Source organism: Acanthopagrus latus, chromosome 22 (assembly GCF_904848185.1).
Source record: "Acanthopagrus latus isolate v.2019 chromosome 22, fAcaLat1.1, whole genome shotgun sequence".
Taxonomy (NCBI): Eukaryota; Metazoa; Chordata; class Actinopteri; order Spariformes; family Sparidae; genus Acanthopagrus; species Acanthopagrus latus.
Window position 1 is genome coordinate 4086262 of NC_051060.1, and position 17623 is coordinate 4103884.

Below are 17623 nucleotides of genomic sequence, written 5' to 3' on the forward strand. Positions count from 1 at the left end.
TTACTTGTTTCAGCTGACATCCTGCCCCTCGGAAATGACATTGTTGGTTAAATTAAGTTAAACAGGGGTGAATTGTAAATTGTTCAAGACTTTTTTCCCCCCCTGATATATAGTGGTGTGAAAGCAAACATTTGAGGAATGTGGAAATACTAACACTTAGGAAGCAGATTATCAGTGATGCCCAGTCACAGTCCCCCTCTTGGCCCTACCATTTGGCCCTGCCCACCTCCATTTGCATTCCCATTTGGTGCCCTGATTGTTTTTTAGGATAGAGGGGTGGGGTTTGGGCTACATGGCCCTCCAAATGAGAGATTTTTCAGATGCACACTTCAAGGGTTGAGAGAACGGTTTGCCATTTCAATGTATTATGGTCCTTTGCTTTAAAACAAGTCAAAAGTAAACAAGTAAAAAAAAGAAAGAAAAGAAATTGCAGCCAGTTTGCTGACGTCTCAGTAGCTAACGTTACATTGTTACATTGTTACATTGTTACATTGATTGATTTCAATATGGCATCCTCCCTTTGATATGAAATTACACCTGTCATTTAACTTAAATCCAGTAGCAAAGTTGCTGCAGTGCTTATACCAGTGCACACCGGCAGGGTAGGAGCACCGACTGCTACTCTAACGCACTGCTGACGTTAGTGGCCAGCAGTGAAGCCGGGTTCTATGTTACGTGATGCCTTCAGTGATACTGTGAAGTTGCGGATGAGCTGTGAGTGTCCATGCTTTTCCATCTCCAGCAGATAAAAAGGCAAGATGGCACGGTGATAACACTGGGGTTGCTACAGCAACGCAGGAGAAATCGCCACAGCAGGAAGAGGTCGTCTTGTTAAGTCTGGTTGTTAGGTAAACACCATTGATGTCAACTGATGACTGGTGAGGGGTTGGAGGGTCGTCCCATTTCATAGGGGGGAGATATCAACCACCTCCTCTTTACCCTCTGTATTTCACACTTAATAGGCCAGTTGATTTAGCCCAAAAAACCAAAACATTTGCAAAAGAAGTAGTTATCATAGTTTTTATTGGTCCTTATACCCTCCTGAATCATATACAAAAAGTCAACTGCCATAGATGGAGTGGAGCATATTTTTTTCAAGATTAAAGGCCAAAGTTGTGCCTGACACTGTAAGTAAATTGAGTAGAATAGGGGAAAATTTTCTTTTGGGCAAGACTGACTGGCACACACTTAACTTGAGGCGACATTAAAATGCTTAAAACGGTGGTTTGTCCGTTGAAATACTTAATAATGTTGCAGGTGTGCTGACTCCGCACCTCGTTGCCCCTCCTCCTCAGTGTGTGCATCAGTCCACAATTAAACAAACCGCATTTAAACAAACGTCCCTCCAAAGTGAAACAGCCTCTGGAGGCTGTCAGGGTGGAGGGGACGTTTGTTTCCCCGTCCGTTTAACGGCATACTCTGTGATGAAGTCATCCAACCTGCTGCACCGTCGCTCGCAATGATTGGATCCAGTCAGCCGCCGCGAGGCTCCGGCGGGAGCCGCGGCTCCTGAGCTGACAGCGCGGCGGTCAAGTCAGACGCACAGAGGCACTGACACAACAGGAAACGGGACATCATCCCTCCAAAGTAAAGTTGTGCAGTTGCCTTGGAGAGCACCGCGTAATAACCTTTCCATGCACAGTGTCCTCAAGGTGTTAACATGAGGTCATCTACAGCGGCGGAAAGCAACTAACTACACCGCTGTATTCTAAAGTAAAATTTGGAATGAATGCCAACCCTGCTGTCACTTCAGTAAACAATTTTGAGTACTTCTGGCAACACTGGCGACCGCTGACCATTAAGGCTTCTATTGAGCTGCAGGGCCCCTGGAGGCCCCAGGCTCAAGCTAACTCAATTAAAACATCATCGACCTAACCTAACCTTATTACTCTGTCTTAACTAGTCTGTCATCCCATTACTACGCAGCAAACCTGGGGCCAGGCTATAATCCAACATAGAAATAAAGGTGCAGGGCAAGTCGCTCTCACCTTCAGCCCCCTGGCAGGTTTATGTTTGATGAAAAACAGTAATGAATACAAGGATCTTTTTTCGGACAAGTACAATTTGAACAATTTTTCACCGTCAGTCTGTTGTTTTTATGTCTGATCAATGAGCAGGTTTGTCAGTAAGTAGGCAGAAAATACTGAAAGGCCACCCAGAGCTGGGGGGATCCCAGTGTGACATGTTCCTGTATCGAACAGTTAAACGATTTGTTGATGATCAAAATAGTGGCTGATCTATTTATTTATTCAACCTATTTATTTTAAAATCTCTTGATTAATCATCTAATTCTGGTGCCTCTGATAACTGGTTTCTTGCCTAGAGACGGCCTCTGACAGTCTAAGCATACATAAACCTGATGTATTTATACATATGTAAACTACATACAGTATATAGATGGATATTAATTTCAAGAGAGTATCAAAATAAACATAGATATAAAAATAAAAAATAAAATAAACTAATTAATCTGCACTTGTTTATTATTTGTCATTAGTTACTGATTATCATGACTGTTGAAAATGTCTGCCTCATTTGCATTGTAATCACGCTCTTTGTGAGTGATTAGCACTGAATACACAGCGAGGTCAGCATGCGTCTGAGTGTCGTTTCGCTGCGCTGGTGAAACTGTAGAGGACAAATAGGTTAATTAGTGGGTAAATATGTGCTCTCTGTCCCGTAACAGGCCGCATATCTTTGATCAATACATCAGACCCCCCCCCCCACACACACAGACACCCAGAGGCCCACGTCCACATTCATCGAATTTATGGAGGGTTTCATTTGATCCAATCAGGCCAAGGAGTCGGTTTCTATGAGGCGCAGCTGAGTCCAATTAAGCCTCGCCATCAGAATCCACAGGGTTTTATTTTGAAAGGTCCGAGCGGAAGTCGCGCTTCTCCTCGCCGCACGGTGTCTGTGGAGTGTGCGTAACAAAACGATCGGGGACGGAACCGGGCTGACGGACTTTGACGCTGCCGCTCACAGGTGGAGGCTCTGAGGAGAAAGTTACATCTGGACCGCAGGGATACTTTACAGCTGTGTGCGCGCGTGCGTGCGTGTTTGCGTTTGTGTGCGTGTCCATCACTCACATCTGCTGCTGCTGCTGCTGGCACAGAGCGCCACAGTTTTGTTAGTGGGAATTAAACTCCGCTCCGGGATGACTGATGACCGATGATCAGGAGGTGAGTGATGAACCAAACCTCCACTTTTCTGCTTGTTTAGATATTTCCCCCTCATGGCTTCCATTACTGTCCGCTGAGCTCTTCGCCAGTGTGATCCTACTCTTCTCTACAGACATGTTATTCTCCTGCTTGTCTTTGAAAAAAACAAAACAAAACAACAAAACCCGTAATATTATGCAACTGAGCACATCTGAAACTAAGTGATCAATGATAAGAGTTCCCCCCCTTAAACTGTCTACGGGCGTCCAGTCTCCACAGTCCAGATGGGTAAATGTCTGATGGGATATAAAAGTTGATGTTGAAGGTTTAAAGCAGCGTTTCAACAGGCACCCAGACAGACAGGGAGACACTGTTACATAGCGCGAGCCTCTGTTCAGCCTCACACAGACTTTTTCAAATGGATTCAATCATACATGGATGAAACCTTGTATTTTTTTTTTTATTATTTTTTTTTATCAACCCTTGTGTTGACTTCCATAAAAAGACAAAAAAATCCCTTCACATGATTTTTAAAAAACATTTTTTATCTTTTTGAATATGTGCTGCTGCACACCGGGATGCACACGTGATGAGGGTATGATAGAAATGACCTACAGCATTGTTATTACAGCAAGTGTGGTGTAACAGCTTTAAGTGGCAGATTTATTTTAAAAAAAACAAAACAAACTCCTCTTAGACCTGTTATGAACAGGTAAAAAACCGTCCAATCAGAAACGTTTTATTTATTTGTCATCATAATTGCACTAAAATGTTTCCTGATGTCCTTTAATGCTTTGAAAGGTGCCTTTGATGAAATGCATGATTAATATTATAATTATTGAAATGATTATGTTTTACATTTTTGATGGGGTAATACTGTGTAAAAACACAAAAACAAAACAACGATCACAGTTACAGAGGATGTGAAAATCCATTGATGCAAAGTGTGTTTTTTGAGCTGTGAAACGCTCAAACTGAACATCTTGGTGAATCAAATGATAAAAGATGTGATGATCGATGGCGTTTTTAGTGACTGTGTGTCCAGCTGTTTAGTTTCGGAGAAGAAATTCACTTAATGGGGTAATAATGAAAAACTCAGACATGCGTATTTTTGTCCTGTCTCTTCTCATTAACATTTCCTCACCAACACTACAGTGTGCTCCTTTAAACTCCTGGAGATGTAAATAGAGTTTTATCTCAGTATCGGTCATCTATCTATTCTATCACTTCACTGGGGTTAGTGTATTGATACAGACATTTAGGCCACCTTTTCTTTTCTTTTGATGATAAAAACTGTTATTTATACCTGATTATAGGTGGCAGTAGCTCAGTCTGTGCAGGGCATGGCTCTGGGAAACCGGAGAGTGTTAGGTTCAAGAACTGCTCAGACCAGTGAGTACGGAGCGTGGACGAGTAGCTCGAGAGGCGCAAGCTCACCTCCCGGGCACTGCAGAGACGCCCTTATGCAAGGCACCGAACCCCAAACTGCTCACCATGTCTTCCTCTTCTATTCCCAAACCTCTGTCGCAAAGTTCTTAATGCCGTTGAAGCACGGTTTAAACATTTTCGGACAGATCAAAATCAGACAATTAGAGATAGTAGACTTACAAATACAACATTTAATGAAATAACAATAAGAATAGTAATAGTTATGATGATAAACATTAATCTGATAAGACATGTTGGAAATAAAACAGTGCACTGTCATTTTTATATGCTTTAAAAAAAAAAAAGAGAGAACTTCTCCTTTACCATCCACCTGACTGGTGTAGCATGTCAAGGTGCTGATTTAACTACATCAGCGTTCCCACTCGTCCTTGTTGACCAGCTTTCCAGTCATGGAAAATGCGTGGGAAATTAGAGCAAAAGCAAAATGTCCTTGGAAAATCTTGTGATGTCTTAGAACAGTTAAACTCCCCCAAACTACACAATCCATTGTATACAGTGTTAGTAGCATACTGTGAAGATTTTTCTTAAAGGGAAACCGGTCAGTTGACCGTTGTAAGAGACTCCCAGCAACCCTTGCTCACTGGTGTTCATGCTATCCAGTTATTGATGTTCAGGCAGTAATACGCTGTAATTCACAAGAGAAACAGGCATTGGGTTTATAAATGAATTAGTTAAGGAATGTGTTAGTGTATGTGCGCGCTTGTCTGTCAGTCGTGCCAGCCAGATCCTCACTGAAACAGTCCTGGAAACTGATCTCTAGAAAAGACTGGGGTCCCTGAACAGGAGTAGTGCGCAGGTGTGCGCTGGGCTGCTCACCTGCAGCCGCTTTAAAATGTGCAGTCTCATGTTCTGTGGATGTTTTGATTCCATTTTTACACTCCAATTACCAAACTGGGTATCTGAACTTGTGAATCAGCTGATACAGAGTACCGGTCCAAACGTATGCATTTGAAGTAACATGTAAATGATTATTGTTTAACAGCTGTATACTTCTAAAACCTTTATTGTGTCCGACTCTGTTACCTGGCTCTGTTTTGTTCTGGTTTTTGTGCTCCTATTGCAGTTGAATAGGCTACACAGTGAAATAGTTTTGTTATTTGTCTGTTTTCAGTGTCTTTCTTGTTCATACGTCCAGCTGTGTTGTGCCGTAGAGCCTGGGTGTTATATTTCTTGACTGGATTGGTTATGCCGCTGTGCTGTCTGACCTCCTGTCTGGCTCGATCTGCTCCGTGCAGACTGAAATGGCCGCGGTCCGCTTCCATCAAAAATAGATTGCAGATATAGACTTCTTGTGCAGTTAAAAAAAAAAAAAAAAACCCAGGAGACTGCTGGGAAGTGGCAGGGTCTTGTTTTGTGGCAAATAACTGATGTGGTATTGGGTTGGTACTAGATTGGCCGAGACCCAATCCAGCATCTTAAGCAGTGTCTTCCTTAATACTGGCTATCAGCGTCAGAACAACCCCACTGAATTATACAACACAATCCAACAATCCCACAGATGTCCCATTTTTTTTTGAAGGAAGGAAGTCTGCAATGCATGCCGGCTGCACAGTGTCCTCGAGAGCTCCTGCCCTCAAAGTCCCTGAAAAGTAACAGTTGGTCATGTGCAAATAACTGTGTGAAATCTAATCTCATGTAAAACAACCACCATTTTTTTACGCCCCCCCTTTCCCATCGGAGGCACTAAAATGGCAGCATTCATGGGAGCGAAAAATGGGTTTGCTCTTTGGCTAATTCTTATCCATTGTCGCTGTCGGAGAGGAATTTTAACACGCCGATGAAGCCACAACACCACCGCATCTTTTGCTCTGGCAGTTTCATGGAAAGTTCATGAAGAGTCGCTCGCAAACAATTTCCATGACTGGTTAGCTTCAAGCGTGAAATATTAAATCTCAACTGAGGTTAAATGTGACAGTGACTAATGTGTCCAAACAAGAGACAATCTAAAATAGCACTGTGGCAAATAGTCTCCAGCCATGTCTGTGTGCTGTGTTTATGTTGCATCACATGTCACCACACAGACAAACACACTTTAGGAGACATTATTACATCATTTTACTGCGGATTAGACCTGGAATAGGTTTAAGCGCTTTTATGCTCAAGAATGCATCGGTTTTCTGCTTATACTGTTAAGTGCTGCAGCGTGTGTGTTTTCAGGTTCCAGATAACGTCACATTGACCTCGAATATAGCCACAAAATGATCTCAGTGTGTGACGCGATGACGCAGGGATGTCGAGAAGTCACAGGTTCTTCAGGAGCAGTGTGCGACACAGACACTGGCTTTTTTTTTTTAACTTTCAAAACCAATTATTACCACCATTACTGTCAACAATTGCCACCAAAAACAACATGTCTCCTTTCAGATGTTCTCATTAGTACGGAAGCCGAGAACAGCCATGGATATTTCTTTCTTTTTTTTTTTTTTTTATACACTGTTATCTTGTGATAACGACTTATTATCTTGTTATCTCGATATAACAAAGATTGTTTTTTTTTTGTGATAACGAATTAATTTATTTTGTCATCTCCATATAACAAAGGTTGTTTTTTCGTGATAACGAATTAATTTATTTCGTTATCTCGATATAACAAAGGTTGTTTTTTTTGTGGTAATGAATTAATTTATTTTGTTATCTCCATATAACAAAGGTTTTTTTCGAGATAACAAATTAATTTATCTCATTATCTCGATATAACAAAGGTTGTTTTTTCGTGATAACAAATTAATTTATTTTGTTATCTCCATATAACAAAGATTGTTTTCTCGTGATAACAAATTAATTAATAATGTGTTCGTCTTGAGTTCAACCTACAAGAGCTGCCACTAACGGCCTCTGTAGCCGGCTGTAGCTGTAGCCTACCGGTAAGTTACACTTCACATTAGTTTGTTTACTTGACTGGGTTTGTTTAGGGGCTAACGGTTAGCCGATGAGAGGCTGACAAACTCCCATCTATCTGGCTGTTTCAGCTAAGATAATGTAAATGTAGGCTACTGTTAACTTAGCAATGTAATGTGAAATGTTTAGTAATTCATTAGATATTACGGAACACATCATTAATTAATTTGTTATCACGAGAAAACAATCTTTGTTATATGGAGATAACGAAATAAATGAATTTGTTATCACGAGAAAACAACCTTTGTTATATCGAGATAACCAGATAATAAGTCGTTATCACGAGATAACAGTGCATTAAAAAAAGAAAAATCCATGGCCGTTCTCAGCTTCCGTACGTTAGGGACGCGCCAGTTGTCAAATTCAATGCCGATACCAACGTTGCTTCGTCACGTCACCATAAAGGCAAATTCTGAATTTTTGGCTGATGGATTTGGTACAAAGTAGGAAGTTAGAGACAGTTGTATGTTAAATGATGACTCCAAAGACAAACATAAAGTGGTACATTTTCAACCTGATGAATATAAAGTTTGATTTTAAAAAAATGCTGGGTAATGTCCTGAAACAGCTGGTCACTGGACCAAACATCACTTAGAAATGAGTGCATTTATCGGGCACTATTTTCAGCCGCGGATTAGCACGCGTTTACATTTTTAACAACAACATCAGTGGAGCCCGGAGAAATTAAGCTTTGAACACAGAGAAGGACCAAACAATTAGATTACTTTCAAGTCAGAGAACAGCGAGACAGAGAGAGAGAGAGGGTTGACCCCGGGATTAAGGCGACGCGTTCGACAGGACAGCTTCCTGGCTTTCGTCCGTTATCTGGACTCCTGCAGCTGAAAAAGGGGGCCGCACGTTCTCAATTTCCCCCTTTGTTCTCACGCTGTGAGCCTCCAGCCGAGGTGTTGAAAGCCTCTTTTGCTGATAGCAATCTCACCTGCTAAAACATGAAATCTAGCACCACCTCTCTGCTTTTCATCATTACTTCTCATCGCTGCTTTTAGTCGCTTTTCCAGTAGATGCTTAACGTTCACTCTGACATGTAGAGGAAAGGATCATACATACACAGTACATTTTATTTATTATTTTTGTAGAACTGTGACCTGGGAAATGTTTCCTTCTTATTCAGTTTTATTACTGTTATTTACTCCAACGTGAAGAAGAAGAAGAACAACAACAACAGTGGAGCAAGATTATAGAGGAGTTTTATGATGTTCGCATTAGGGAATGCACTGCTTGTAGAATATCTGGGCCGATACAAATGGTTAGAATAACAATATGGCTGAGTGCTGATGCCAATACTAATGTTTTTTTTTTTTTTTGTGCCGGGGAAACATAAAAATCCTCGTTATAAAACAATAACGTAGCTGTTTGAAAGTCATCCAGCCCCTCATTACACTGCGCATGAATTCAATCAGGCAAATTTATCAAACAGCCGTTACCCTTCGAAGAACTAGAAGAATTTCTGGAGGGCCTCACTCTTCTGTTTTTAATGTGGTTTTTCCTGCCCTATTCTAGCAGTCAGTGTTTAAGGTTTCCGTCTGACTCATTTAAAGGCTCAGTTTTACATCTGCCTCGTCTGGAAAGTGGACACATTTACCAGCATGTTCTTTTTTTTTATTTTTTTTTATAAAAAACTCCAGTCAAAATGTGAACAATGACAGGACCTCAGTAAATTTCAGTTTTATGAAATCACAGGAGAGGATATTGAAACAAATTTACTCAGAGAACTGCATGATCCGGTAGGTTGGCTACCCACCACCACTGCCCGTCGGCCCAGGGGAAGAAACTATGTTTTTTTTTTTCTTGACGAGTCAAAGCTGCAGAACATGTTGGCACGATCCCGTTCACTGCGGGGCCCCTGGATGCCCAAATGAGATGTGTGTGATAAAAACCGGGATGCTCTCATGATTCAATGATACGTGATTCAACGATTCTGGCTGCTGATGTTCAGCCGATAAAACCAGCACATCTGTAGTCCTCATCATCCAGGTTTGTTCGGTTCTTCTAAAGTCTTCAGGTCACTTCTCTGCCAGTGCTGGTTTATTTTCTGCATGTAGTGCTACTTTGCTCTGTTCAGCTCTCACCAGGAAGACCCCGGACTCCAAACATATTAAATATATTATATGAATATCGTACACTCTTTGATGTACGGAACATTTTGTATTCCAGGTCACATCTGTCTGTGGAAACCAGAGAGATCCTTCCCCTTCAGATGTTTGATGCACTGCTGTAGGCATTGGTGTGTGTGTGTGTGTGTGTGTGTGTGTGTGTGTGTGTGTCTTTCCGAGCTGTTAGATGTTGCCCCTTGAGCCTGGCTAAACCCCTGATTCCCAAACACCAAGTGACTCATTTGTCGTGGTATCGATCAGCCTCCCAAACAAACAGACTAAATGAAGCGGCGGTGGGAAGCCTCCGTCTCTTTGAAAGTCAATCTGAGCGGCACAAAAGCGAAATGGAGACAACGCCTGGATTTTTCTCTTTTAACTACCCGTGTTCAGGCTGCCATGTCTTTCCCTCAGAGTGGTTTGACCTTTTCCTGAATTGTTTTAGAGAGCATTTACAGACTTCCCCCCTCGTTCACCATCTCTAGGTCACTCCTTCTGAAGAAAATCAAAGCCTTGTGCAATACCGCACCTTTCAAGCCTTGCGGGCTGCACTATAATCTTCTTATCTGCTTTTTTTTTTTTTTATAACCTTCATGATCAGTGCTGGGTGTTTCACCAGATTACCCGACTCCAACCTCTAGGCAAAATATTCTGTCATTTCTTTCAGTTTATTTCATCAATATTTAATGACCAGACTGTTTGATTGGCTTCCCTGTGTTACTGTTGCTCTGCCTGTCAGTCTTTCCACTCTCATGCTGCACAGTGTGGCAGATTGCAATTCTTTTTGTGGGACCTTGATTTCACGCTGTCTGCTGCAGCCTACATTGCTGGCTAACAGAGCCAGCGTTAGTTTCATGAGTCTCTGGCTAACTTTTTTCATATTTCCAGTAGCTGATGTGTTTATAGAGGACAGCCCTATCGATAGGTGTAGGGATGAGATAGGAAGGAAGTGGATTTCCTCAACAATAAGCCCATGGGATTTTTTAAAATTGGATTTATATTTTTTACAGAGAGGGTCACAAGTTTATGATTCTTACACTTTTTGCTCGGCAAGATAATCTCCTTGGATGAACACCACTTTTGTGATTTTTGAACAAAACATATCTTTAGCCTGTGGTGACTACATATTTAACTGAAAACTACTTAATACAAACTCTAAAAAGACCTTGAGCTGAGGGAACCCTATACCCAAATGCTAACTGATTTCTGGGCTTTACGACTACAGACTACACCACTCTTCTCAAAGGGTCTCAGATGTGCTCTGGATGGCTACACGCATGTAGGCGTTATTGTGCTGCAACACTGAGGCTAAAGATAACAAGGCTCACCAGCTATTCTGATATTCGACAATTTAAAAGATGATTGTTTAACAATCAAAAGTCATTTTTTTCATTAAAACTAATAAGTAATATACCATTTTGTGAAACCACAAAACCAGCAGTCAATTAAATGACACTGTCTTGTTTAACACCTGGGATGGGAAATGTTGAACTATTGTACCAGAAGTTATGTATTTTGAGGAATATTGTCCACGAGTTATTATGTGTCACTCAAAAGAACATGTATTTAACTTTTTTTTTTTCTAAAGCAAGCTGATAGAGCTATTACGCATTAAAGGAGGTGTCCATTAGTCCATCCGTGTGACAGCTTTTTGTAATAGTCTACTCAGACAAAACTAAACTACAAGAACAGCACGACTGGAAGCCTGTTCTGTTCACGAGGGGTGTAAATCACAAGTTTCATCAAGTCAGGATATATTGACTCTTAAGATGTCAATGAAGTATTTGTAGTTATCACAAGGTCTGCCATGATACAATTTAACTAATAATGTTAGTCTCCATTATGAGCTTGAGCCTGTGGCGTTTCAGATAACATAGCATAAGATATCGTAGCATAAATTAGCCTAGCAGCGTAGACTCACTGCATCTCCCCACAGAGCACTATGGTTGAATTTCAACCAGCGGGCGCATCTTTTCAAGCTGACATTGTTGAAACAGATCAGCTGATAATAATGTAGCGAGACCAACATATTGGTGGACTGCTGAGTGAGATGTCCCGTTTCACTGCTGACTTGTCTTCTCTCCAGATTCTAATAATAATTCATTCCCGACAGGGGAGGAAATGTCCTCGCTGTTTTGTGCTTTGCTCGTCATTACATGCCTGCCACTAGAGCTGACTGTTAAGCAAGGAGGTGTGCTTAGAAGGACAAGCTGACACAGAATTTCAAATTAAAGGCACAGCTTGAAGATGTTTCGAAGGTTTCTACAATAAGGCCTTCTTTATTTGACCAAATTTATTTGACCTAAAATTTGACCAAACCTGCTCGATCAAAAATATACAAACAGTAATTTTGTTATTTGGTTCAATGTCTGTCGGCCATTTTCATCTCAGTTAGGTTCTTTTGATAGCAATCCACAAGCTTCTGGTCGTCCTGTGGCTGTATTTTTTAACCTCTCATCTTGATGGAGTGTCTCTGTTGGAACACCCAACTGCAGCAAAGACCCAATCTCCTGATGATGATGATTTTAGCATTTCCTGAAGAATTTGGAGATTCATTATTCTATTTACTTGCAGCAAAACAGCCCGCAGCATAACAGTGCTACCACCATGCTTGACAGAAGGTATGGGGTTCGTTGTGTTAAAGGCCTCACCTTCTCTCCACTTGTTTCATCTGACCACAGAGTTTTCCTCCAGAATGATTTTTCACTCTCCATGTGATCAGCAGCAAACTTCAGTTAAGCTTTAAGGTGCTGCGTCTGGAGCAAGAGCTTCTTTCTTGCACAGCAGCCTCTCAGCCCATGTTGATGTAAAACACACTGTCACTTGTCACACTGTCACTTGTCCTCCAGCAGCTTCTGATTCATTGCAGACTTGCTTTTGCTTGGTTGACTTTTGATCATCCTGAGCAGTTTTCTCTCAGCAGCAGGCGGTAGTGTGTGTTTTCTTCCTGATTGTGGAAGTGACACAACTGTGCCACGCACTTTCTACTTACTAAGAGTTGTTTTCACGGATTATATTGGGACCTGTAACTGCTTTGAAATTGTGCAGTGTAACATGCTCCTTAAGATCAATGCTTTTCCAGTGAAGAGGGGGAAAGTTTTATCAAAATTAAAGAAGGATAAAATTCAAGTAGCTTTCTTACAGGAATCACATTTGAGCGATTCTGAACATGCTAAATTGAATAAATACGGATTTGGACATGTTTTTTTCTCCTCACACGTGTCGGGGAGGCGGAGAGGAGTGGCGACTCTGATATCCAACACTGTAAACTACGAACATATGTCTGAATATAAGGATAGGGAAGGTAGATTTGTTATGGTGACAGGTAAAATAGAGGGAATTGTAATAACTTTCCTAAACGTATATGCTCCTCCGGGCAGTGATTGGTCCTTCTATAAACACATAATTGATTTAATGACAACAAAGAGTCAAGGAATTTTAATATGTGGCGGAGATTTTAACGTCCGTCTAAACCCGAAAATTGACTCATCAAACGGGAAATCGGATGCAAGAAATTTAAGCAGAAGATTAAATACTCATATGCGTGAGATGGGGATTGTGGATGTATGGAGAGAGATGAACCCGACATGCCGAGATTATTCTCATTACTCTGCCGTTCACAATGTCTACTCACGTATTGATTACTTTTTTATGTTTAAAGGAAATCTTTTTAGGGTAGATGATTGTGAAATGGGACCATGTGCTATTTCAGATCATGGTCCAATTTGTATGTCCGTTCTTCTGAAGGAAAAGAGGAGGTCCACTCTCTGGAGGCTAAATTCAAATATTTTAAATAACCTAGTTATTAGAGGAAAATTGAAAGACGAAATTAAGTTATATTTGGATAATAATGATAATGAGGAAGTGACTCCACCTATTCTCTGGGATGCATTAAAAGCAGTGATTAGAGGTAAAATAATAGCTATCACATCATATGAGAAAAAAATTAAAGAAAAAAAACTCAAAACATTGGAAGGAGACTTGAAGAAGCTACAGAAAGAACATGCAAGGTCTCATAAGGATGATGACAAATGTAAGATTATAAAACTGAAAAAAGAAATAGATGAGATAAACACGCAAGAAATTCAAAAGAAGCTCCTTTTTACTAAACAAAAATACTACGAGGTAGGTGGAAAATCACTGAAACTCTTATCATACAAACTAAGAAAACAACAAGCCGAAAGAACTATACATAAAATAAGAGACTCTGCCACAAATGAAATAGAAACTAACCCAGAGAAAATCAAGCAGTGCTTCCTAAAATACTATAAAGAGTTATATTCCCAACCACAGGCAAGCAATGATGACCATATGGACACCTTTCTGGCCCAGATAAATATTCCAAAGGTCACTGCTGAACAAAATAAAGAATTAATATCTGAAATAACAAAAGAAGAAATTCAATTAGCAATCAGGAGAACAAAAGGGGGTAAGTCTCCAGGGACAGATGGTTTTCCCATAGAGTGGTATAAAACAATGCAAGACCAACTAATGCCAACATTACAAAATACATTTAATTGGGTTTTAAAAAATAGGAATATTCCTCCATCATGGAGAGAGGCAATGATTTCAATCATACCTAAAGAAGGGAAAGATAAATTGGAATGTGGTAATTATCGTCCTGTAAGTCTCCTAAATAATGATTATAAATTATTCACCTATATATTATCTAAAAGAATAGAATTGATACTACCAGAATTAATTCATAAGGACCAGACCGGCTTTGTCAGACAAAGACAAACTCAAGATAACATCAGGAAAACACTGCACGTTATGAGACAAGTTACACAACATAACCTGGAGACACTGATACTGAGTTTAGACGCAGAGAAAGCTTTCGACTCAGTGAGGTGGAAATTCTTATACAAAGTACTTTCAAAATTTGGCTTCCATACAGATATAACTGACACGTTTGCAGCGCTGTATAACAAACCAACAGCTAGAATTAAAATCAATGGCAATTTAACCAATTCATTTCTTTTGGAAAGGGGAACGAGACAGGGATGTTGTGCGTCGCCGCTTCTCTTCGCCCTGTTCATAGAACCTATGAGTCAGTTAATTAGGCAGAGGTCAGATATAAAGGGAGTAACAATGGCATCTGGGGAGGAAAAGCTAGCCCTGTTTGCTGATGATTTATTAATAAGTATAACGCAACCCACTCAAACACTCCCAAAATTGATGAATTTATTAGAGGAATTTGGCTCCATTTCAGGTTACAAAATTAATATTAATAAAACTCAAGTACTAGCTTTTAATTATGACCCCCCATCCTCAATTAAGGCCATGTACAATTGGAAATGGAATTCTGAATCCATCAAATATTTGGGTGTCTCACTTCCAAGGGATTCTTCAAGACTATATGACATCAATTACAGTCCATTAAGCTCAAAAATTAAATCTGACATGCATAGATGGAATGTTATTCCCTTCTTAAGTTTGAGTTCCCGGATTGAGTCAATTAGGATGAATGTTCTTCCGCGGATGCTGTACCTCTTTCAATGCCTGCCAGTCAAGATACCATCTAAACAGTTCTTAGAATGGGATAGATTAATAGCAAAGTATTTGTGGCAAGGGAAAAGGGCCAGAATTAAATTCAAAACACTACAATTAAAGAAAGAAAAGGGTGGGATGGGCCTTCCCTGCTTACAAGACTATTACCATGCAGCCCAGCTGAGACCTTTAATTTGCCTATGTTCACCCACATATACTGCAGCATGGAAGGATATTGAGGGCACAACGGGAATTCTGATAACAGCTCTACTGGGCGATGACAAATTACAAAGAGAACAGAAGATCCCAGAGGACTCTGTAACAGGCAGTTTTCTGAAGTCCTGGCAGGAAATAGTTAAAATTTGCAGAATAAGAGACGCATCCAAACTTATGAGGTGGTGCGCCTTTGACTCCGATTTTACACCAAATAGAAATGATGGTAGGTTTAAGATGTGGATTTCAAAAGGCTTAACTACCTATTATTCATTTGTCCATAAAGGAGCATTTAGGAGTTTTGAGACCCTGCAGAGAGAACATGGTCTGGAAAGAGACGATTTTTTTAGGTACCTCCAGGTGAGACATTATTTTAACAAAAAGCTTATAGAGGGGTTTGGAAAAGAAAAGTCAGGTTTCATGGAAGTATTTTTAACACTGATTAAGCCCAGACCTTGCAACAAAATTATCTCCATATTATATAATACCATACAGTTATCAAAACAAGAGGACACAGAATATATAAAAAGGAAATGGGAAAAAGAAGTAAAGGTCATGATCACACAGGGGAGCTGGCAAAAAATATGTCAGCTACAATGGTTTTCAACTGGGTCAAACACATGGAGGGAGTTCTGTTGGAAGAACATTTCAAGATTTTTTATAACACCCATCCAGAAAAGACACCAAGGTAGTGGAGACGCTTGTTGGAGACTCTGTGGATTTAATGGAGCCAACCACTATCATATTTTTTGGGACTGCCAGGTAATAAGACTGTACTGGGAAGAAATTCACAAACATATAAAGAATATATTTAATGTTGATATCCCATTCAAATGTGAAACTTTGTACTTAGGCAATGTAATGTTTGAATCATGGAACATCAAAGATCGAAAACTGCTGGCTATATTACTGGCAGCTAGTAAAAAATGTGTTACAAGGAAATGGTTGAAAGTGTATCCACCCACAATTGAGGAATGGATTGAAATTATACACGAGATTTATGTTATGGAGAAGATATCCTCGTCCCTTAAAATTGATAAGGAAAACTTCTATAAGATCTGGTCAAAATGGACTGAGTATGTAAAACCAGTTAGATCTGATTTTAATTGATTGTATTTTTTTTTTTGCTTAAGCAAACAAACAAACAAACAACCATCTTGTTTTCGATCTGGCAGCATACTCTTTACCCTCTGCCTCATCCTTCCTGTAAGAAGTTGAGTCGAGAGCTTTTGGGGTTTTAATATTCAGTTTTGATATTCGTTCCTAAATCTACAGGCAGGATGGTAAAAAGTTCAAACGTTCTCAGCAACGGTTTCGTCCGCTGGTCTTAAATGTACACTAGCTCTTAAATCTGCTGACACACACACCGAGGCCGCTGTCGCTGTGAGCATCTCATGCACCGTGCACTCAGATCTCACGTGGAATCCTGAACTGTACCAAACACTCTTCCACACTTCCACACTGTACTGAGATCTTGTTTTGGGCAGATTGTTATTTCCTCTTCGATCTTTGCCACATTGATTTCTAGCCAGCTGATTGCACAGCGTCTGTCATCACATATGCTCAGTGGAGACGTTTCCCAGGCACAAGTTGTATGTTCTGATGCACGACACGGAGTAAGGGGAAGGCTAAAAGCCTGTCAATCAATGCGGTAATGACCGTTTTTGAACAATCTTTTATCATAGTGGTAGAAAATATGGTAATGCCTTGAAGAACTTGCTTTTACTGTAGATGAGCCATTTTTGAGGTGTACGGGATGTAGGGGTGTGTATCGCTCCCTTACAGGACGATTCAATAGTATCTAGACGTGCGGGCCACAATACCATTCAGGGACGATTCTTTTTATCGTGGAACGGTAGATCCGGTTTGGGTACGATTCGATACATTCTGATACAATTCTTTGTTTCATATAGACGTTCATTTTCGATTATAAATTAGAATGAGCCAGTTCTGTAAAAAGTGGCATTTCTTCCACTCAAAAATATATTTCATAAGAACAGGGAAGACCTTTACGACTATGTATATCTTCATCAGTGTATATAAAAAACCACACCTGTTATCCTGAATCTGAGCTTCAGCTATCCTGTTGTCTGGATCTCCACCAGCAGGGTCTCTCTGAGCTGGGTCTGCCTGCATTGGACCTCTCTGAACTGGATGTCCTGGACTGTCCTGTGTCCTCTGCACCCTCATAATCGGTGTTTAAAATCACAACTGGGATTAACAGTCCGACAGATGTTCACTACTGATGACCACTTGCAAAGTTGGATTCATTTGACAGAGCAACAGTGTGCAGTATGG

At 40.4% G+C, this 17623-nt stretch overlaps 1 protein-coding gene across 1 annotated transcript in view; it reads left to right on the plus strand.

Moving 5' to 3' along the window:
- Positions 1 to 2955: 2955 nt before the first annotated feature.
- opn5 (opsin 5) overlaps positions 2956 to 17623 on the plus strand; it is a 55910-nt gene continuing 41242 nt past the window's right edge. The window contains exon 1 of the mRNA XM_037085472.1: positions 2956 to 3185. The gene's annotated coding sequence lies outside the window, so the exon portion shown is untranslated. The remainder of the gene's footprint in view (positions 3186 to 17623) is intronic.